Source organism: Nomia melanderi, chromosome 3 (genome assembly GCF_051020985.1).
Source record: "Nomia melanderi isolate GNS246 chromosome 3, iyNomMela1, whole genome shotgun sequence".
Classification (NCBI taxonomy): Eukaryota; Metazoa; Arthropoda; class Insecta; order Hymenoptera; family Halictidae; genus Nomia; species Nomia melanderi.
This window is the reverse complement of record NC_135001.1, coordinates 20,861,948-20,884,353: the sequence shown is the minus strand read 5'-3', so window position 1 is coordinate 20,884,353 and position 22,406 is coordinate 20,861,948. Positions and strand designations below refer to the sequence as shown.

The window sequence follows — 22,406 nt, the reverse complement described above, 5'->3', positions numbered from 1 at the left end:
AGCTAATTTGCCTGTACCTTTTCATCCCCGTCGCGCAGTCAGATACATCGCTTCCTCAAAGGAACGCTCGCGTCGCCAACTAAATCTTGCGGATTATTTACTTGAAAATATTCGTTAGAACACTTCCTTCGCGAATTTACATTTCAGAGATCGTTATCAGTTAACTCTGCACTCCAGGAGCTCCTGAGTCACCAAATGATTTGATACAGCAAAACTAAACTTTGATGCTTAACACTAGGTTTACGGGCATTTATTGTACAGTTTATTCTATTGTTTCCAGGTCTTAAATAAAATATTAAGTTATATTCAAGTTTTTTTAATTTTATATATTTTGACATCGTTTCTTGAGATTTTCGCTTTGTAACTTATAGCTATTCTCGACCATGTGTCCCTTAAAAATATTTTGTTACCAAAATTAACCACATGTGGTACACGTAGCACTGAACGTGTTAAAATTGACTAAACATTCAGGGATTCAGGATTCTCTGAAACATGCCAAACTCTCGAAAGAAGTATCTCAATAAATATTCCGAAGTAAATATCTGTAAAATTTCGTTTTGCTATGCAGTCGATACTCTATCATTTCGATATTATTACATCAAAATTTCCATATCACCTTCCACACATCCGACGTCTTAACAAATACAATTTTTATTTCCTTCCGGATGGTTATTTCAAACACATTCCTTATTCTCTATTGTCGGTGGAGAGAGAAGCTATAGCACCCTACACTTAAGTGTCACCTGACGTGTCTGTATAAGGTAAAAATACCGCGTCAGGTGTTAAAAAATAGGCGGTAGAAGGCGCACGGTAGTCCGTGCGCGATGCCGGAAGTGCATTTCATGAAATTGCCGTGGAGGAGGTGGGGCCGGCGCGTGCGTTCGATTCGATTCAATTCGTTCTGTTTCACGGGGAACCGATCGTTTGATGTAACATTAAGGCATTACTGGAAACGACCGGGCAGACGGAGAGGCGGCTGGCCGCGCGCCGCCCGCGAGGACAGCGGCGAGTCGCACGCCATCCTTAATAATTCAGGGGAGGTTCTATCTTTCACGGCGGGACACACCGGTATCGTGGCCTCTCCGGGCGAGATACGCGGCCGGCCACTGATATCCCGGGGAAATACCGGGAATATTTCTTCCTTTATTTATTTATTCGCTGGAAATTAGCGGGAACACGAAGAGTCCTCTGGTGCATACTGCGGCGCAAAGGGACGTGGCTCTGTTCACGCTAGATATACTGTACCCGACAAAATGGCGGGTGGTAGTTTGCTTATTCTGCAGTTATTGATGTTTTAAAAATGTCGCGTCCGACATGATTTCAAGAATGCACTTACGCGATTTCATAGAGCAAAATACACAAAATGGTAAAAATATAGTATTAACCTTTTGAACTCTGTAGGCTGTAATATCTCACCAGTTATAATATTACATATTTTAATGAATCAAAGAAACTATTCTAAAATTATTAGATTTTCCGCACATCCAAATTTCGTGCTAAGAGGGAAAATAAAAGATTGAAGAAATGTTGCATTTCTCATTTTCGCTGGGAATACTATAAAAATTAGTTGCAGTTGCTGATAAATTACAAAACCATCTGGAGTTCTAAGGGTTAAATCATTTGATCATTGGATTATTATTGCACGTTCATCAAACTGAATGTCACCGTAAATGGTAGCATTATTTACAATATAGAATTGTTTGCTAATAAGCATCGTTTAATTTAGTGTTAATAGTATAAGGAATACCTGATGAAGCAGCGAAAAAGTGATTACCATCTTTATAAGGATTACATATTGATTATATAAAATGCTCGGTAGTTCTAGTGTTAACCGACGGTCTAGTGTCAAATGAAATTCGACCTGTAATTTTATTCCAGTATCTACTTAACAGTGTTTTCTATAGCAATGTACCATGGTAAATTACCGTTAAATTCAATAACGTCGATGCGAGCTTTAGAGTGCAGAAGCATGAAGTCCGACCGCAGAGTTAATGTAATGTAACTGTTAATTAAATTACCTATTACTTTCCACAATTGATCATTACAGTTAACATTGTACTAGGTATCTTTTTACGAATTTGCAAATGCTATAAACATTTGTAATTTAAACATCAAGAATATTTAATCAGCAGTCTATGAATCTTCATAGAATTCACAATCTCAAAAACTAATTCACTAAAACAATCATCAGAATCTCAATATTTTTGGCAATCGGAGAATATTAAATTAATCTCCAACAGTTTGAACATCTCAGTTTCCCGAATTTGGTTCGAATTTTCATCGACATTCGCTGCAACTGCATAAAAGTCCGCAGTAATCAGGTTACACATTTCGCTCGTCCCTTGTGCGCGTCTTTCAAAGAGACTCATCCTACTTTGAATCCCCGAAAAATGCACGGCGTACGTCGAAAGATAATTCCAGTGGCGTCGGTACATCGACCTTCGACATATTGCGTGCACACGGAACTCGCGAGCGCGGGAGGATACACGGTGCACACCGTGAGAGAGATTCTTATTGAAATACCGGAGCCAATCGACGGGAATGGGGCCGCGGATTCGCATGCGTGTTCGACGATGTCTTCTCCGTTCGTTTCCATCCCCTCTCTCGCTGCCCTTTCGGCTAGACTGCGTGTACCTTTGCCCTTTGATCGCCGGTCCAGCGTTCCCGGACGCCCGCGGGCTGGAGTTCTTTTTTAATTACCAGCGATGCGCTCGATACCGAAGTTTCCCATGAGTTTTAAGCAATTCGGTGCTCGAGCACTTGTTCGCGATGCGCGTCGAGAAGTTGCGTGCTTCGGCATGAGTATCATTTGCCACGAGTGACGTTGAAACGAAAACTAAGCGACGTTAGTGTTGCAGGAAGTGAAATGTATCGATTTCTGCTGGAAACAGAATTGAGTATATCCGCATTCGACACGAGATGTATGAGAGTAGGATAAACATGCTATGATGCAGCATTCGGGATGATGAAATGGCTACGAAAGTGATGAAATGAGAATGTATCCATGGTTATTTTTTCAATCATTGGGAATCGGTCGACTAGGAATTGGTTGTTTTGACCTGTCTGTTAACCCTCTGTAGGCCCGTGTAACTTCGAAGTCACGTATCAGTATATTGGCATCTTGTTATTTCATTTTGCACTCAAAGTGGCGAATAGAATTAAGTAGTCAGTTAACTTAAAGTCATTGTAACTTGAAAGTTACAAAATATATTCGTTTGATGAAATTACTGAAACTATTGAATATATTGTTAATTCGTATTCGTATGTGGATATTTATTAATTTTACACTGCATAGATTTTGTTATAATCATGAGCAAAAATTCGGCCTATAGAGGGTTAACTCTTCGTTGACAAATGTCAGCATTCTAGCGAGATGAAATTGTATTTCGAAAACCAAGTCGCGAACAAATGATTGAATTAGTCAAAGAGATCAACATATAGTTTCCTTCTTTTCCTGTTAATTAAGCAATTATTATTTAGCTTAATCTTCTGGATGTGTCTTATATTTCAAAGAATCTTCGTCCGCAGGGTTAACGTTGAATGCCGCGTGATTTCGTAACAAAATACATAAAATGAAAAAAATCTATAATATCAAGTTATTCCACTGAATCCTTTTATCATTGCATGTTTATCTTGCCGAATATCACCGCGTTAGATAGCATTATTTATAAAAAATAATTACAAGTAATAAATTAATCACCGTTTAACACGTTCCGTGCCACGGGAACTTCGGTTATATTTGCTTATGAACTGATTTTTTCAATAGAATAAGTTACATTTAGGTTTTTGGTAATTTCTATGTATTTTGATATTGTTTCTTCATGTTTTCACTGCTTTGCAACGTACACCGTGACCGTGTATCCATAAAAAATATTTTCCTACGAAAATTGGCGTGTACCACATGTGGTACACGTGCACGTGTTAATTGACTGAAGTATAATCGATTTGCTCGGGGTCACCGGTGACCGACATGCCATGCGACGTGTAAATAATCGCAAAACTAGGAATCCCAAAATGGGCGATTCCGACTCGTCCGGTAGTTCTGTTAATTACCATAGGTTAGGTCTCGCGTCTCATTGAAATTCAGCGCAGAGTGTTCCGAAGGGTCGCAGGTCAGGGTACGGCGAACCGAATCGTCGGTAACGGTGGCGGGTAGGAAGGACGTGGGCGCGATTCGCCATCGAGTGGGCGACTCGTGCAATTTCAGGTCATCTCGCACTTATATCGGCTTTAATTGAAGCGCTCGTTAACGGCCGCGTCCTTGTTAAAATTTGAGCCGCACCCTCTCGCATTCGGCACGGTTCCCGCGCGCGCAGTTCTGCCAACGCCCGGTGTTACGTTCCGCCTGGCAATTGGATATTCCTATGTATGCTACTCGCCCCATGCTGCTCCATTGAGCCGGCCAATTCGCTTGGCCTCAAATTTTAGGCACTTTGCGGATATCCTACGAACTTCCTGCTTTCGGACAGCTCGCAGCGACTTTACATTTTGATCTTCAACCCTTTGCGGTCCGAAGTGCTCTTGGTTTCTCACTTCGAGGTTCGACGTTAGTTCGTTCCATGACAGCTCAAATTTAAAAAATATTGGAATAAAATTACTTTGTTCCTCAATGTACGTATAATTTCTCTTCGAGTTAGTTTCACAAAGTGCAAAGGGTTAAAACTCTTCGAGACCCACACGTCGAATCTCTGTTCTATTCTCTGCCTGTTCTTAACGCTAGATTTACGGACGTCTATTCTACACTTCATTCAATTGTTCCTAGAAAACTAGGTGTTCGTTTATATAAATCACCAAAATTGTAGCTTCAAAACCAGAGTATTGCAATGCGTATTCGCATAGTTGCACGAATCGAAATCAACTCAAACTGTTACCATCTAATATTTAAAAAATTCAATATCCGTCAAATTGAGTTCCGTAAACCTAATGTTAAACTCCGTTGACAATACAATCCCTAGAAACAATTTTCCTCCGGGAAAACATGCCACCAGCTCCTTCACATTGGTTGCACAAAATCAGCTCGGAAAAGTACAAGCGTATCGTGTCAAGGTGGAACACAATAGGCGCAGAACTCCTTCGGGGAACGCGTTACGGACAGAAACGAGCCGCGATTCTCTAGTGTCTTGCAAATGAAGCTCACGTCATCGTTGGGCGATTAGTCAAGCGATCGGCGCGTTCGAGTCAAACGATTTATCCATGCCGAGCGCGCTCGTTCGCTTTTCGCCGTTACGAAACGGCCGCTTCTGAACATTCTTTTCCCGGCGAGCAGGCGCGCGCGTTGCCATTTTCATCGCGGCGCTCGCGGATTGCCCAACGCGACGTATTCGAACGCACGCGTCCTTGACGCGTTTTTTCATTTTTTTCTTCCTCTCCGCTTTTTTTCTGCGCAACGTTTCAGCACACGGTACACGCCTATGCGCCTCCCGCGACTCTTCGCTCTCTTGCATCTAGCCTCCCACGCGAGCGAGCCGCGACTCTTTTGCCCACACCTTTCTGAAGCACGCTCGCGCGAAACTCCGCCGCGGATGCGAGATTAAGCGGGCTCGTCGAGCTCGCGTCGACGCGCCCCGAACTCGAGACCCCCCTGAAACGCGGCCGGCGCCGTTGAAGACGACGCTGAGGAGTTTGCGAGCTTTTTGTGCGAGGAAGCTCGAATTAATGTTATCAGTCTCTTATTGTTTTGAAGCTGCTCGCCGTGGTATTCGGGGGATCGATGACTCTTTGCTCTAGTTTATCGACGTATCGTTGACCGGTAATCTCACGCGGAAGATACTGCATGTCACCTGTTATTATTCCGTAATTAACGCGTTGAGTGCCGTGGGGGTCACCGGTGACCTCCAAGTTGAGATGCTATAGTTCGTTAAATTAAACGATGGTTATTTGAACACATTTCTGTATTATAAATAAATAATAATAATGCAATTCAGTCGAGTGAATTAACCCTTAGCAGTCCAGGTTGTTTTGTAGTCTATCAACTGCAACTAATTTTTATAGTATTGCTAACGAAAATGAGGAATGCTATAACATTTCTTTAATCTATTATTTTCAACCAAGTTGAGATGCTATAGTTCATTCAATTAAACGATGGATATTTGAACACATTTCTGTATTATAAATAATGCTACCCAATGTGGCGACATTCGACTAAATCAGCGTGCAATAATAATAATGCAATTCAAACCAGTGATTTAATATTATACTTTTCCATTTTGTGTGTTTTAATATTTTATTTTAAAGTGTTAAATATGAAAGTGAAATAATCTAAATACACTTCAATACATTTTATTGATATATGGTGAACTGAAACGACACTTTGGACATATATTTTACATAACTTTTAATGTGTAGCTTTTGCAATATTCTATGTTGCCCTGCGTTTCAAAAATTAGCCGGTCAAGTTTCTCAGTAGAAATATTTGGACATTTTCTGATGAAATATAGACATTGTTTGAACCTAATCTAACGATAATTCACAGATAAATTAAGCAACAAAATTTCATTTAAATACTTCACATAACAATACAAAGTTTAATTTAAAGTACTAAATATTCAACTTCATAGTTTCGCTGTATCAAATCGAATGACAGAGGGTCACCTCTCGAGTGCAAAGGGTTAAATCTATTCATCTCCCAATAAGGGAATTGCTTCATTCTCAGCGTGTTACAACACTCGCATCATGAAACCACGCGACCGGTGCATTATCGAACAGACCCGACCGCAGTCCGAGCGGAGTAGAACGGAATAGTTTTTCCGTGGAGCGTAATTAGTCCATCGCGATGCGCGCCGCTGTGGCCGCGATATCATTCCGTAAACGCGTAAACCGGCCTCGTTACGCGCGACATCCTCGCGTTCTCGGCCCCCGACGATCGATCGCGTCGCGGAACACTTAGCCGACGATTCGAGCCGACACACAGTCCTTTGCATCTGCACTTTCCTAATTACGGGTTGGCCATCGATAATGGGTCGGCCCCGGCGCTCGCTCCGCGAATGCGGATCGGCGCCGTTCGACGCGTTCCACCGGCGAAACAGCCAATCCACCATCAATTACAATACCTCGCGGAAAATTGTTCTATCGGAATTGTTAACGTCGCCGGCCGAAGTAATTACTCGCGCACGCACTAAGGATTGATGAGCGGTGAATCGTGAATACGCGGGAAACGTGGGAGAAAGGAGTCGATGATTGAAGAGGGTTTCCTTCGACTCTTCTTTGATTTATTTATACATTTGAAATATTAATACAAAAATCGGTTAGAAATAGAATAGAATAAGGAAATAAGAAAATTAAAGTAGTGGTGGTAATCATCTTCTATAAAATACCAGGACTCGTTTACGCATTAATTGTTTGAGTCCCAAGCGGTGCGTTTGAAGAGGGTTTTCTTCGACTCTTCTTTGATTTATTTATACATTTGAAATATTAATACAAAAATCGGTTAGAAATGGAATAGAATAGAAATATTTGTATATCTTAAAGTTGAAACTATCGTGCACGGAACAGGCCACTATTAACTTGAGGAATATTTAACAAACGATATAAGGAAAATAAGAAAATTAAAGTAGTGGTGGTAATCACCTTCTATAAAATAACAGGACTCGTTTACGCATTAACTATTTTTTTCATTCATTCATTATTCTCGTTATTACTCTAGAAATGGAAAAATAGAATGATCGCACTAACATTCTTTTATATAAAAATAGAAGAGCGTAATCCAGTGGGACTCGAACGTTAACACATTGAACGCCGGCTAAATTTCAGCTACCATAAATGCTAATAAATATTGATACATTTTCAAACATCGATTAAACCAAAATTTTTTACGAAAGAGAATAAGGAATTCTATTTTTTAAATTTTACTTCGGATTTGTGTTATACATATCTAAAATGTTCCACGAACATAGAACTATCAATTAAACGATAAAAATCCCGCATTATCGCATCGAACCGGCATTCAATCTATTAATATTCCATTCAAACAAATCCAATCATAAAATTTCCGTATACAAGAATCCCCCGATCGAACGATACCCGCAATACAACCTGTCACGCGTTTAATTCGCTTCGATCGGAGGCCCCGCAAACTTCAAAGAAGTCCATGAAAAAAAAATGTGGAACTCGGCGCACCCTCGCTCGATCCACGGACTCGTTCCTCTCGCATGCCAATTACGCGATACTTTTCTAGAATTATTTCCGTGCGTCCTCCGCGTCTCCGGTCAAATTGCACTCGCCGCGTTCGCGACTCGTCCGTCCCGGCGAGGAATTCGACTCGGGGATATGACATCGTGGATACGAACAGGTAGACGGACGAAGAGGGAAACCGCGACGCGGGTCGAGAGGCGACGGGGCGAGGGGAGGTGCAGGCGAGCGGCGAGAGCAGTTATTAAAGTGAGAGAGGGTGGAACGCGGGGGCGGGAGGGCGGCGGAAGAGGTCGAAGGAGGTGATGTCGTGGAACAGGGGTGGCGGATATCAAATATGCTCGGACAGATGCGTCGTCCCACAGTAGTTTGCCATTCTTTGTCCGTTTTTCTTCGTCCCTCTCCGCGTTTGGTCCGTTTTTCCCGCCACCGCCCCGCCTAGCACCGCTTTCAACCCCCCGTGTCCGTACCTGCTGGCTCCGTCCACGTTTTTCCCGCCGTGTAATTACAGTTTCCCGCGCGCCTCCCGACGGCGACACCTGAATTAGGCCCGAACGCTGCCAATCCAACGTCACGCGGGCCCCGTTCCGCGCCCCCATCTTTCATTATGCACGCCACTCGACGTCGGATCTTCTGCTTTGCCGTCAGACCGGCTCTTTTTTTGCACGCACCGGAGAGGGAGATTGTTTTTAGGGGGTTGCGGAAAGAGGCTGTCCCGGGTATTTAGTTAATAGCCGGTTGGCGAACGGAGACACGTTGGGGTGAATATACTTCGGCTGGGTGTCTGTTGTTCCTTTCCGTTTGATATTCAGGATTGGACTCGATTTTTGCGCTTTCATGGGGAATTTGGGAGTGTGACATTTGAATTCAGGGAAAGTGAATTGCACGGGATATCACGGGGTTGAGGACATGTGTGAAATGTAGGATGTAGTGGTTTTTATTGTATTTATTAAACCCTTGAAGTATTTACTTTCGCCAGTAAGCTCGTGTACCATTTTACTATCGATAATTTGGAAGTGCAATAAAATTGTCCATTCTACTTTAAGTGGAAATCTCATTTGAAGATAATACAATGACGATAGGAAAATAGTTGTTTGCTTTGATCCGTGGGTAATGAATAATATAGATGGTTGTTGAATTAGTCTAGAAATCTTCATCATGAGTCTCATTCGTCATTGTACGGCAAGGGGTTAAGGATGTCATTTTCTATTGCGGTCGTTGTTATAGATTTTGAAAATAGAGTGTTGGAAGCAGTAGAGATCGGTGAAAAATTGTAATAGATTATTTTTGATTTCTTCAGACATTTGTTATAGTACTCAAGTGAAACTAATTTCAAAGTCATTTCGAATATTCAATGCTTCGAAGATATCAATAATAGCGAAACAAGAAAACCGGAACTAGTCATTTTGACTGTTACGGTAGTTCTAGTGTTAAACAGAGTAAAGTAATATGACAGTGGGAAAATATTTAAAATTAGGAGACTGAATTTCGAAGCTAAATAATTGAATGTTCTTAAATCAACTGATTCCTTGAAACTAACAATAAACTAATATACAGTCGCAAGTATTGTCATCCATTACGGTAACCTTCAAATTCTTGTTTCTCGTCGTTCATAATTAATTATCGAACTTCCGTCGTCCTCGTACCGTTTCCAGTGCAATACAAAAACCTTTAACTTTTCACGACTCGGCAATGTTGTTAACTCGCTAGTAGAGTCGATTGTATCCATGTCTGCGCCTGTATCTACGTGCTCCAAGTGAAATACGCGTTTCAAGGGAGGCTGCGATATACGAGAGATGCCGCGGCTGTGAAATGGAATTGTCGGCGTTGTTTGATCGATCGAATTCCCGGACCGTCGAATCCTCGAACGATCCAACCCGAAAATCCAATTTATTCATTGCATCTCGTTGGAGGCATTACTCCTCCAGGAAGACCTTTAGGGTCTGTGCCACCTGCCCTCCTTTCTCCCCCTCGCTGCTGGGTTATCCGACTTTAAATATTGAACTTCGGCTTTGGCTGAACGTCTTCCCGCATCCTCTCGATCAGCGCTTTTCTTCTCTCGCAGCGTTCTTCTCCTCTTCTTCTCCTTTCATCTTTTCTGGTTCTGCTCTTCTTCAATTTTTTTCTTCTTGAATTTTTCTTTTCTTCAATTTTTTTCTTCAATTTTTCTCTTCAATTTTTCTCTTCTTCAATTTTTCTCTTCAATTCTTCTCCGCTTCAATTCTCTTCTCTGCTTCAATTCTTCTCTGCTTCAGTTCCTCTCCGCTTCAGTTCCTCTCCGCTTCAGTTCCTCTCCGCTTCAATTCTTCTCTGCTTCCATTCTTCTCTTCTTCAATTCTGCTCTTGTTCTCTTCTCTTTTTCAATTTTTCTCTTTTCTTCTTTTCTCCTTTTCTCCTACTCCGGCGCGCGACGATTTCCTCTTCACGGTGATTTCCCGCGAGTTGTTCCAAGCCCTCGAATCGCGATCGGATTTCATCGGTTCATAAACATTGAATCCATCTCCCATCCACGCCTTCCGAAAGACTGTCGATATTCTACCGTTGACGCAGTTCTACGTCATTTAGTATTCACTACATTGAATGTCGGATGATTTTACACAGCAAGTTTCAGCTGCTTCGTCGCCATTGCACTTCATTCGTCTGGTATGGCATCGCTTCGGATTGCATTAACGTAGAAAAGACTTTGCTTGAACATAATAGTTTCATTTTACGATTGTTTCCATTTTATATTTATTCGTTTGTCTTCAATCATTAATATATTCAAAGAAATATCACTGACCTTCGAAAGTTCCCCCAAATTCAATAATTCCGAGCTCGCATGTTTACGACTGCTTCATTCCCATTCCGAGCGAGTGCTTTTCCGAACGTCTCGTCGCGCCAGTGTAAATAATATTCCTTGTCCTCGTTTCCATCCGAACCGAAGATTCCGCCGAACCGAATTCCCTCGTAAACCCGAGACCGAGGCTCTCCCGTCCGAGGCGCGAAAATAGAAAACCGCGGTTCCCGGTGCTATTTTTTAAACGCGCTGTTTTTCAATCCTCGGTCCACGGGTGTCTGTCAGTTAGTCGTCCGTTAATCAATCCCCGTCGGTTCGAGTGGCGGTGGACCGTCGACTCGTTCTCGCGGAGCGGCGGCCGTCCGTTTCCCCATTCATCATACTCCATCACGTTCCGCCTCCCACCCTCCGTTTTTTCTTGCTCCGCCGAAAGAAAACAAAACCGACGAGAAATAGAAAGGCAAAACGATAAACCGACGCGAACCTCCTTCGCGGAGGTTCCCCCCGATACAATAACTTACGCATTCATAACGTCACGCGGCGAATTAAGTCGGACGGAAGGCAGAGCCCGGATTTCCCGATTCCCCCGCCCCCGCCGGAGCTCCCAGGGGGGTCGCGGGATTCGATCGAAATCCATTTAACTTACCGTCGCGGATTCGATTCGTAAGATTCGCCGGTGGCGCGTGGCGAGGGAGGAAAATAAAGGACAAAGTGGGGCGCGCGGGGGCGAACAGGAGGAGGGTGCGAGCGAGCAACCCGGAGGAAAGGGGGTCGAAGGCGCGATTAATTATGCAGAGAAGTTGCGATCGATGGAGGAACGTGCCCCCGTAAAATATTGATACCACGAACAGACTCTACCACCATAACCGCTCTCCGTTCTGCGCCCCCCTCTCGGTTCGACGACTGTACGGTCGTGTGTGCTATTTCGCTCGAGCGACGGTGCAGCCGGAGGGAGGGGGTGGCTTTCTGTACGTGCGCGCGGGGTCTCTCTCTCGCTCTCTGGATTGTTCCATGACCGACGCGATGCGAAGCGGTGATAGTACGCCGGAAAGAGGAAAAGCAATGGGATATACCGATGGAAATTCGCTTAATGACGGGTGCCTCGGTGCCCCGCGATTGGGGCGGCGAGGGAAAATGGGTCAGCGCGGGGTGGCAGACGGTTGGAAGGATTAGGCGACGGGATCTGCTCGGAAGGTCTCGTTTAACGCTGGGATTAGAGGGCAGATGCATCGACTGCCTCGCGTCACTTTGTACACTGTGATTGCGTTTATTGGGATTTTAATTTAGTCGTGTAGTTGAAGTATTAACCCTTGCATTCCATATAGATTTTGATAGTCCTACTGAAAATTAACAATTATAACATTTCTTAGACCTTTTTCTTCTCAGTACAGATTTTGTATATTTGGAAGATACAATAATCTTAAGGTAGTTTTTTTAAAATTCATTGAAATATTTAATATCAGAACTGCTGCAATATTGGAGCCCACAGAGTTCAAAGGGTTAAAATTCGAATGTCGTTTGTTCGTGCATGTTGTCCAGGCAGTAATAGTGGACGTGGCGTAACACTTTCACACGCCGAGTTAACCTTATGTGAGATAGATGTGATGAAAAAAGGCTTCTTTTCTCGTTCGAAAGTGGACTGTATTTGTTTAATATTGAGTGAGCCTACAGAGTTCAAGGGGTTAATTGACCGAATCATTAAATAATGTTATTCTCTATAATGTTATATAATACAATCAAACTATCTGTTTCAACGTTTATTCTCACCATGTATTCCCTAATGCTTCGGTGTGCTCGATACTATAACACAAATTCCATCCATTCAACATTTGTTCCGTTCTCAGTTTCATAAAGTAATTAACTAAGAGTACTATTGTAGACTCAAGCGACCTCGCAGTGCCTCGCAATTCAATTCTTCGAGTTGTAACACGTTCGTACTCCCGAACTTACGTGCGTCGCGAGCACAGTCGGAAAAGCCAACGGAGATTAGTCGTACGTGCGTGCGTGCGGTATCAGCCGTTCCCTTTTCTGTGTCGGTGGTCCCGATAAGGCATTCCGGCACGCAATAAACGCGACACATCCACGGACCGAAATGTAGTGGTTCGCGCGGCAGGCCACGCCGATACCAGCCCCAGCGATGAGTAATGAATCGCGCGATGGATATTTCTCTGACGAAGCAGAGCTCTTCCGCCAGCTCGCTGGCCGAGGCATCGCGCTTCTTTCGGGACCGCGCGATTTCGACGCGGAATGGCCCGATTACTCACTCTCTGACGGCGATGCGTTCTCAGGCTGATTCCCGGCCAGCTTCCGAAGATTTCGCAATGGCCGCCGCGCATGGTAAATACAATGAGTTTTCACAAAAGAAATCGAGGCGGTGATACGAGCCCCTATTCGGTAATGGCTTCTACCTCCGCTACCTGTCTCCTAACTCTTGCTCTTGCCTTTCCATCTTTACTCTTCATTGCTAGCTTCCGCCGTCCATTCTCTATCACTTTCCTCTTCTTTCCTTCGCTTTTTATTTCTACTTCTACGTAACTCTTGCCTTCAGCCTCAGTTCTCGATTTTCATCCTTCCTCATCTTTCTCGCTTCATTATCCAGCTTTCGGTTTCTCTCTCTCCATCCCACGTCTCTCTTCCTTACTCGTTACTTCTCCTTATTTACTCGAGTCGTCTTCCCCTCCATCTTGCAACCTTCTCCAACTTTTGCTTTCTGTCCCTGACTCTATTTCCCTGTCTCCGTCTCTCGCGCTCCTCCGGCCGCCGTCCTCTAACTCTTGTTTTGTTCCCTCCGCTGTGTTTCTCTCTCCATTCTGTCGCTTCCCATAATATTTCTCTCCCTCCGACGCGCGGCGCGCAATCCCTCGACCCCGCTGCGGTCGAAGGATGCCCCGGGGCCGTGAGAAAGATTGCTCGGACGGTTTTCCTTCGACCAGCCACGAACCAGGCCTAACCGCGAGCGACGTTTCCTCTTCGCCGATATCCTTCCCCGCCCCCGCATCCGACCAAGGATTTTTTCCCCGAGGATTCCGCGGAATCCGGCTCGGTCCGCCGGCTCTCCCGCGTCGTCCGGGACAATGGACCTGTTTCTCTCCGCGAGAATTCGTATTCCGCGCGAAAGCCGGTGTTCCGGAGAAGTTCCGAAATTCTACGTGCGCTCGTCGCGACGATTCTCGAAACGTCCGTGATTTTTTTCCGAAGCCGAGGGAAGGAACGGGCTAAATTGGAATAATGGAAAGAATAATCGCGGCCGCTGATAGTTACGCGAACTCGCGTTTCTATGGGCTTATTTGCGAGACGATGAATTGAATAGGATCTCGTTACCTCGTTTAATGAATCCGCTGAATGGCGGAGAAATAAATAACATCCGCGCTGAATTTTATTTCAATTAATCCCTCGGCGTGCCCGTAACTTCGTCGTTCCTGGTATATCGCAACATCCGCAGCGCGGTAATAACAGCAACAATGCCGTTTTATTAACCTTGGCCAGTCTTACAAGATAATGCGTCTATTAACCGATCGGTCGTTCGTTCCCCGGATGAAATGTTCAATTCTATATTGCTAAATATGATCGAGCGTACGGAACAATGTGAATTCTATGCACGCGTAGCGATAGAGGTTGGGCTTCAACGGTTGGGATGCCATCAAGGTGAATCTGTATTACGCTCGAAAGTGAAACGACAAAGTGGAAAGAGAATCTAGTAGAGCAAAAGCCGGGGGATAAAGGAACCGGAATTGAATAAGAAAAATTTGTTTCGCCGGGGAAGGAATGGGGTCGTCGCGTATAAACCGCCGTCGACGACGTTCCCGACGTTTCACGGATGCAGGCCGGAGCAGCAGCGACTACCGGGACGATGAATTCTCGCGGCGTTCTTGCGACAGCCATTTCTCCTTGTGCCTCGACGCCTCTCTTTCTTTCTCTCTCTCTCTCTTCCTGTTACTCGCTGTCGCTCTCTCGCTCTTCCTTGTTTCTCGGTTCGTTCTCCACTCTCCCTTTCTCGGAGAAGTTACCCGGGATTTCCGTTCGTTCACCCTTTTCCGGTCATCAGCCTCTGGCCCCCGCTCCGTCGCATTGTTGTCCCTTCGCGGCACGATTCCGCGATTTCTTCTCGCGATCGTTTCCCCGACGTATACTGGGTCATTTGCTCAATCTGCGCGGCTAGAAGTTCATTTGAAAAAGTCCAATTTAAGAATTCATAAACTTGAAACTTAATAGTTCGTCTCTTTTCGTATTAGTGTATGTAAAATGAGTTGAAATTCGCGTCTAGAAGTAAAATTCCACCGAAAAGTCTGTTTTTATATCCACGAATTCAACGTTGAGTTGAAAAACATTCGCATCCAGAAGCAAAATTCAATCGGCACATTTATTTTTACATCCACAAATTCAACGTTGAGTTGAAATTCGCATCCAGAAGTAAAAAACGTTCATATTTGGAAGATTGAGTCGCAAGCGAATGATTTAATTACTCAGACAGCAGGAGATTAGCATGTAGTTTCTGTTTTTGCTATTATTTAAGCAATTAATATATAATTCAGCTTCATCTGTCGAAGGTTTTCTACATTTCAAAGAATCTTCGTCTGCGAAGGATTTTGTATGACGCATCAATATGTGAAACATTTATATAAAATAGCTTTGTTTCTTAATTCATGTATATTTTCTCATCAATTAGTTTCAAAGAACATCATCTGTATCCCATCAGAAAATGGTGCATATTTCTAGTGCATGAAATGAACTTCTCGTACTAAATCTTTTTTTTTGTTAAAATCTGAAATGAACCCGTTTTCAATTTTGGCCGTCCAGATTGGGCAAATACCCCACTGCGCGCCGATTGTAAAACAGGGTTCGGTCATCTCTGCGAGCGATCGCCCGGCAGGAACTCTCCCCGAACTTTCCACCATCCCGCCGCCGCCCTGCCAGAAAGCTTTCGATCGGAATTCCTTCGCGTGATCGCTGCTCGAATCATTTGCATGCCTATCGAATGGAAACGGACGTTACGGAAAATTTCAAATTGATTATCCGCTGTTCCTTGGAATGTGAAAGTTCTGATGAGCTGTGCGAGCTGGTTAACGTGTTGGAGCAAATTTTGTAGACTAGGCGATGAATATTGGGATAGATTGAAGAATTGGGATAAATTCTTGAGAATTTTTTTATTCTTGGAGATGTTTGTATGTTTCCTCTACATGTTGTACTTCGGTTTTTCTAATGTTGATTTTGTAATTGAAGGAACATATCGATCTAGCATTTGATGTTTCAAAAATAGACAGAAAGTCTCGTCGCATTTTTTAATGGAATTTGAAGATTATTAGTACATTATAATATAAACGTCATATTGAGAATTATCACGTTGAATGCCACATGATTTCATAGAGTAGGATACACAGAATGCGAAAAATATAATGTTAAATCATTTGTTTGAATTGCATTATTATTGTTGCACGTTGATCTAACTGAATGGCACCGCATTAGGTGAATGATCTATAGCAATTCGATTTGGCTGGGAATCGGTGACATGGCATTCAACGTGTTAAAAAAGACCCTTTGTCAATCTGATAACTTTGAACTTCAAAAAGATAGTAGAAAATCGTTACTGTACGCTGCATCTACTTTTTCGAGAATATTTCGGAAATAGATAGAGCATCGACAGCAAGATTAGACTCATTACGAATTTTCGAATTAAAGGGAAATCTCGCTAAAAAAATCCGGACGGCTAGGAACTAGCGTGGACGGACTTCCAGCTCTGAAGTTAGAATCGCGGTGGTCAGGTTTCATAGCGATATTGAATCACTGCGCTTCACTTATTGGTAATTGGAATCTCAATTCCCCCATAATTGGGAATTCAATCGCCGAAGCAAATTTGAGCCGTGCGAATGGAAGTTGCGGCGGATATTTCAATGCTTGTTCCGGCCAGCTCACAAATACGCGCCGGCACACGAATTTCGGCCGGGTAAGAATTTACATTAACATCGACGAGTATCGGATGCAGCGAATAACGTTGATTAATTCGACGTGTACCTGTAAATATCTTCAGAAATTCTTACAACGTTTCACACTTACGTTCCCTCTAATTATAACAACTATCATCTACTATAAATCTAAAAAAGATGATCCAACACGTTGAATAACAACCAACTCTACAAACCACAGAAAATGAAGAATATAACGAAATTCAATTAAGTAATTTAATATTATATTTTCTTCATTTTCTGTGCTAGAGTTGGTCGGTATTCAACCTGATTAGAGATCATCTTTTTTAGATTAATGGTAGACGATGCTTAAGTAGTTGCTATAATTAGAGGCAACGTAAGTTTGAAACGTTGAAGCAATTTCTGAACATTACTGCACAGTTATCTTAGCAAATGAAATCGCTTCAGATGAATTATCCATATGAAAATATTTTCCAACAATCATTTTTGGGGTCACCAGCGATCATGGTACTCATGTCGTTAACAAGCTTTCTAATATAAAAACACTTTACTATCAATCTTCCCGAAGTCCCAACAAGATTCAAATAAAACCCCATTTTCCACCGACGCGAACAATTGAAACAAGCGATACCGATCGATGACGGGGACAATCGCTTCCGAAACCGACGGCGAAACAATGTCGGATAATTCAAAGGGAGCCGACGACGCAACACACTTTGTCGCCAGTTCCGTGGCGGAATTCGACGCGCCGCGGACTGAATGCGCTCACGCGTTCACCGACAAATGGTCCCCGGGGACTTTCGAGAACTCCAGCCCTGGGAACCGCGAGAACTCGATACCGTAAGATCGAGACGAAGGAGACGAGAATAGCCTGGACTCTCGGGTATAGATCGTGGGTGTTGGTTCATGGTCATGGATTCAGCCGGCCACCGAGCACCGGATAATTTATCACGCGATCGCGAGCGAATATCAATGCGCCTGTCCGATGACCATCGATCTTCGGGTACGCTTCCTCTCTTTCTCTCCGTTTTATTTGCGCTCGCGGTGCCCGTCTTCGGGGGTTCCTTCGCGCTCTTCTATTCGCGTCCCGCGCCGATCTCGACGACCTTTCGCTACCGCGGAATTGTTCGAGCTCTATGCAACGCGGATCAATCGTATCTGCGTTCGTATTACCCGATTCATTGAGTTCAGCGCAAATTAATGAAGACCAATCGACCGGAGAATGGAAGCAGTTACGGATTTCTATGAGCTATTAACGCTCCATTCGTGCTCGGTCCATTTTGATCTTGCGTGGCTTCGAGTTGTGGATATTATGCTTCTGATAAAGGAATGTCTTCGTGAGATTTCAGTGTATAGCTAGATTCGTACTTCAGTCTTGGGAACGGTGGCATCGTTGTCTTTCTACGAATGAAAGAAGCTACTGTATCAGTAGAGCCTTAGAATTTCATTTACCAGGAGCTTACCGCGAGACACCTAAACAGAGAAACTCTCGAAAGTTTTTCACTAGAAATATTCAACATTTTATTAGATATAGACGATATTTAGCCGAAAAATCCAGGTCAAAATTGCAACCACCGATATCTCGTAACATGTTTCGTCCTGAGATCACGAGTGATACTCGTCAAACTAGGAGTTCAGAGAAGCAATTTTACTTCAACATCTATTATACATAAGACTTTATAATTTTACTATATCAAATCAAGTGGCAACCGAGAGTCGCCTCTCCAGTGCAAAGTGTTAAGTCCTAGCTCTTGGACCAACCATATTTCCAATCACGATCTCCCTCATCTACGTCAATTAGGAAACAAAGCTGTTTTATATAAATACTTCACATATTGATGCATTATACAAAACTTAATACTATAACACTTTGCAACTTTGTTATATTAAATGAAACAGTGACTGAGAGTCACCTATCCAACACAACGTGTTAAGTCCTAGCTCTTGGACCAACCATATTTCCAATCACGATCTCCCTCATCTATTCGCTACCTCCATGAAGAGTCAGAGAGAACAGAGTTTCCGGGCCAAAGCACCAGAAGCTATCTTTCGGGGGTTAAGAGCACGCCGCAAGAAGATGGAAGGTAGCCAGCCGGTCGAAGCGAAGAAGAGCGGTTGCCCTCGAGAATTCCGGCTGGAGGTTATAGTCGCTAATCGCGCGGGGTCGCATAGGAGGTGTACGTGCGGCTGTGTGCGAGTGGGGGGTTAAAAAGGGGGTTGGCCGAGGGAGAGACGAAAGGTAACGCGTCGAGGCAAAGGTAGCCAAGGTGGTGATATCGACCGTAGACGTTGTTGATGCAAACGGTAACCATGGGTGACTCGGGCCGATTGACCAATTGCAGTGTTCACGGTGGCCGTACCCCGACCAATCGGCGTACGGTGTGCTGCCGGTTTTTTGATTGGGCGATACCGGGGATAAGAGGCCAGTTCGAGGCCGCCGAGACCCACAAACGGACGTCGAGACTCTTCGAGCGGACAACGGCCATCGGCTACGTCGTCCTCTTCGTCGTCGTCGTCGTCGTGGTCGACGTCGTCGCTGTACCTGGTACCTGGTCACGGCGAGGAGGGACAACACGCACACCCCCGGCTGCAGATGTGTTCCTCTTCTCCCTCGACACTTTGGATTTGGATTCTCTATCTCTCCATCTCTTCCCGGGTGTCCTGTGTAAGCCTCTCTTTCACGCTATCCTCTAAAGCAGTGGCGAACGACCTTCGTTCTCTAGTGGGAGACAATTGGGGAGCTAGTATCGTCCGCAGGTCGAAGTTATATACATTGATACTAGGTCTGCGGGCGTTTATTGTAGTTTGTATCGTAGATGAGTTTGGTTACTTAGATTTGGGAATTACGGATTTACGAATGCAATTAGAGTAGTCGACGTACACATTTGACAATGTTCGTAAAATTCGGTACTCATCAGATTCCGTAAAGTTAGCGTCTGTCAGCTTCGTAAACTTGTTAACGTTTGCATTTGGAGAGTTTCTCATTTACAACTGTCCAAAGGGATAGAGACTTAACGGTTCATATAGAGTGAAATGTTTATTTCTCTAAGATCTGTATAAGTAGAGGACAGGGTAGCTCATCACTGCTTCGGAACGCACCATCGCCCGCCAGCGTCTATCGCTGGCGCGTGTTTGCGTAGATCTGCACCAAAGTTCTCTCTTTCTCTCTCTCTCTCTCTCCCTGTCTCTCTTTCTCTGTCTTTCTGGTAGACACGTTTGCTATATCGTTTCATCACTGTTCCTCCGTTGGCGCGCACTTTGGCCCTCTCAGCCCGGTCCTTTCGACCGGAACCGAACCAGCACTCAGCTCCCAGCTAGCTCTACCCGGCGAGCCTCTTCCCACAAGCTTTGTCTAGGTTTTCTTTGTTGCTCCCGGGCCCTATTGTTACCCCCTGCGCCGTGTTCCCGGTGTTTCCAACGGCGGATCTAGCCCGGATTGTTCTCCTCCTTCCGACGAATTCCTCGACTCGTCTAATTTCGCGGCTCGTGGACTGGATAGACCGGGAACCACGCGCGCGCTCGCTCGCCCCACGGCCGCCCAGCTTTTCTTCTCCCGTCTCGAAATGCCGCGGGGATCCCTTTTGTGCCCCGGAACGGCGAAGGAAATCTGGGCTGGTTGGTTATGGAGTTTGTCTACTCACGGTTCGACGTTCACCGCGCCGTTTCGGCCGGCTACCGGCTGCGGCTCGTTCGCCTCTCGGCTTTAGCTACTCACCTTTCGGTGATTTTTCAACTTCTCGTTTCTGCTGGACTGTAATCCCCGGGTAATCCTTGGATTTTACGTAATTGGATCTACATCGGTGTCAAGTATGTTGTAGGAGAGTGTCGGGCTGGATTTTGTTTGGGTAAGGGACACGATACAGGAACGAAATCGTAGTTGGTGCTAGTAAATCGTCCTTCGTATCTGGGTTTGTCGTTGTAGTGAATATTCTAATCTCTGTGTTCGAGTAACAGGAATTTATTGCATGATTCATTTTTATACTAATCGATCATTCCACGTTTTAGAAGAATTATGATGCAACAAAGTATTTCTGTTCATCTCGAGTGACGTCTTTCTTAACCAGTTAACTGTGTTCGACGAGTATACGCGTCATCTTGAAACTCTTAACCCTTTGCACTCGAAAGGCGAGTCTCAGTCACAGCAAAACTATGAAGTTGAATCTTCGGTATTTTAAATTAAACTGTGTATCGCAATGTGATATATTTAAATGAAATAGTTTCGTTGCTAAATTTATCTGTGAATTCTCGTTAAATTAGTGTCGTCTATATTTCATCAGAAAATGTCCAAATATTTCTACTGAGAAATTATATAAATTACAATTATATTAATTATAAATCTACTGAGAGGTTAATGGTGCTAACTTTTTATATAACGAACATATAATTCTTCGTTTCGCTTTTGTTTCTCGTTAAGATATATTTCAAATCCATTTGGCCCGCATTTAACGAGTGTACACTTCATTATTCGATTTTATTGCGACAATAAGAGATTCTTCAAATGAAATTCCACACTTAACTGTCCATCGAGGACTCGGTGAACCAAGAGTCATTCCCGACAACTCGCGTATCCCTTTTCTCCGCTCGTTTCTTTAAAATCAATCCTCCCTTTCACCCTTTAAACCCCAGCACGCGAGGTCAGCCTTTATCGGCATCCGATCAAATTGGAACTCAATCGATCAGCTTTCAGCCTTGGTTCCCTCTTTATTTATCAAAATCTCAACGTTCGCCATCCAGTCTTTAGCAACCATACCATCTTCTATAAATATATCTCCCACTTTCAACGCAATCATCACGATCTTCGCTTATTTCAAACGGCCATCGTATCTTCTTTATGCAACCAACGAAATTTCTCGGTTTAACCCTTTGCACTCAATATTTTTCATTAAAAGCATTCATTACTTTCTGACTGAATATTAACGATATTTCTCTCAACTAACACAATGATGTTTTATGTGTTGACACATTACACAAGGTTTAACATTGAACTGAAAATTTTATAAGTTTGCTGCGTCGAATCAGGTGGCGACTTCTATAAATTAACCCTCTGTAGACCCATGTAACTTCAAAGTCACATATCAGTATATTGGCATCTTGATTTATTTCATTTTGCACTCGAAGTGGCGAATAAAATGAAGTAATCAGTTAACTTTCATACGCTCAGGCGTGAAAGTTTAACGTCATTGTAACTTGAAAGTCACAAAACATTTATATTCGTTCGATGAAATTATTGAAAAATTTTATAAGTTTGCTGCGTCGAATCAGGTGGCGACTGTAAGGCGCCTCGATCGCAAATGGTTAGTTTGCCAAATATTTCACGAAGCGGCGTCGTTCCGTTTCACGAAATACAGTGACCGGTACAACGATTATAACTGATACGAATGGGTAGCGGGCGGCGCGTGGAAAAAACGGAATAGACGCCTGAGATGGTATCGGTTCCGTTGACCAGAGAGCACGCGAGTTCCTCGTCGTCCAATCGGGTAAAACCGAGCCGAGCCGAAGGGCTCCTATGTCCCGCTTCTCTCTAACACCGATGGTTCCCGGTCGGTGGTCTCTTTCTGTCTACCGTTCGCTCGCCCTCTTTC

At 43.9% G+C, this 22,406-nt stretch overlaps 1 protein-coding gene across 4 annotated transcripts in view; it reads left to right on the top strand.

Moving 5' to 3' along the window:
* Positions 1–22,406, top strand: part of HnRNP-K (Heterogeneous nuclear ribonucleoprotein K) — a 199,976-nt gene that overhangs the window by 34,481 nt on the left and 143,089 nt on the right. Inside the window, exon 1 of one of the 4 annotated variants that reach the window (XM_076365868.1) lies at positions 19,249–19,489. The exons of the other annotated variants lie outside the window; for them this stretch is intronic. The gene's annotated coding sequence lies outside the window, so the exon portion shown is untranslated. Of the gene's footprint in view, positions 1–19,248; positions 19,490–22,406 lie in introns of those variants that run through there. 4 annotated transcript variants of the gene reach the window in all.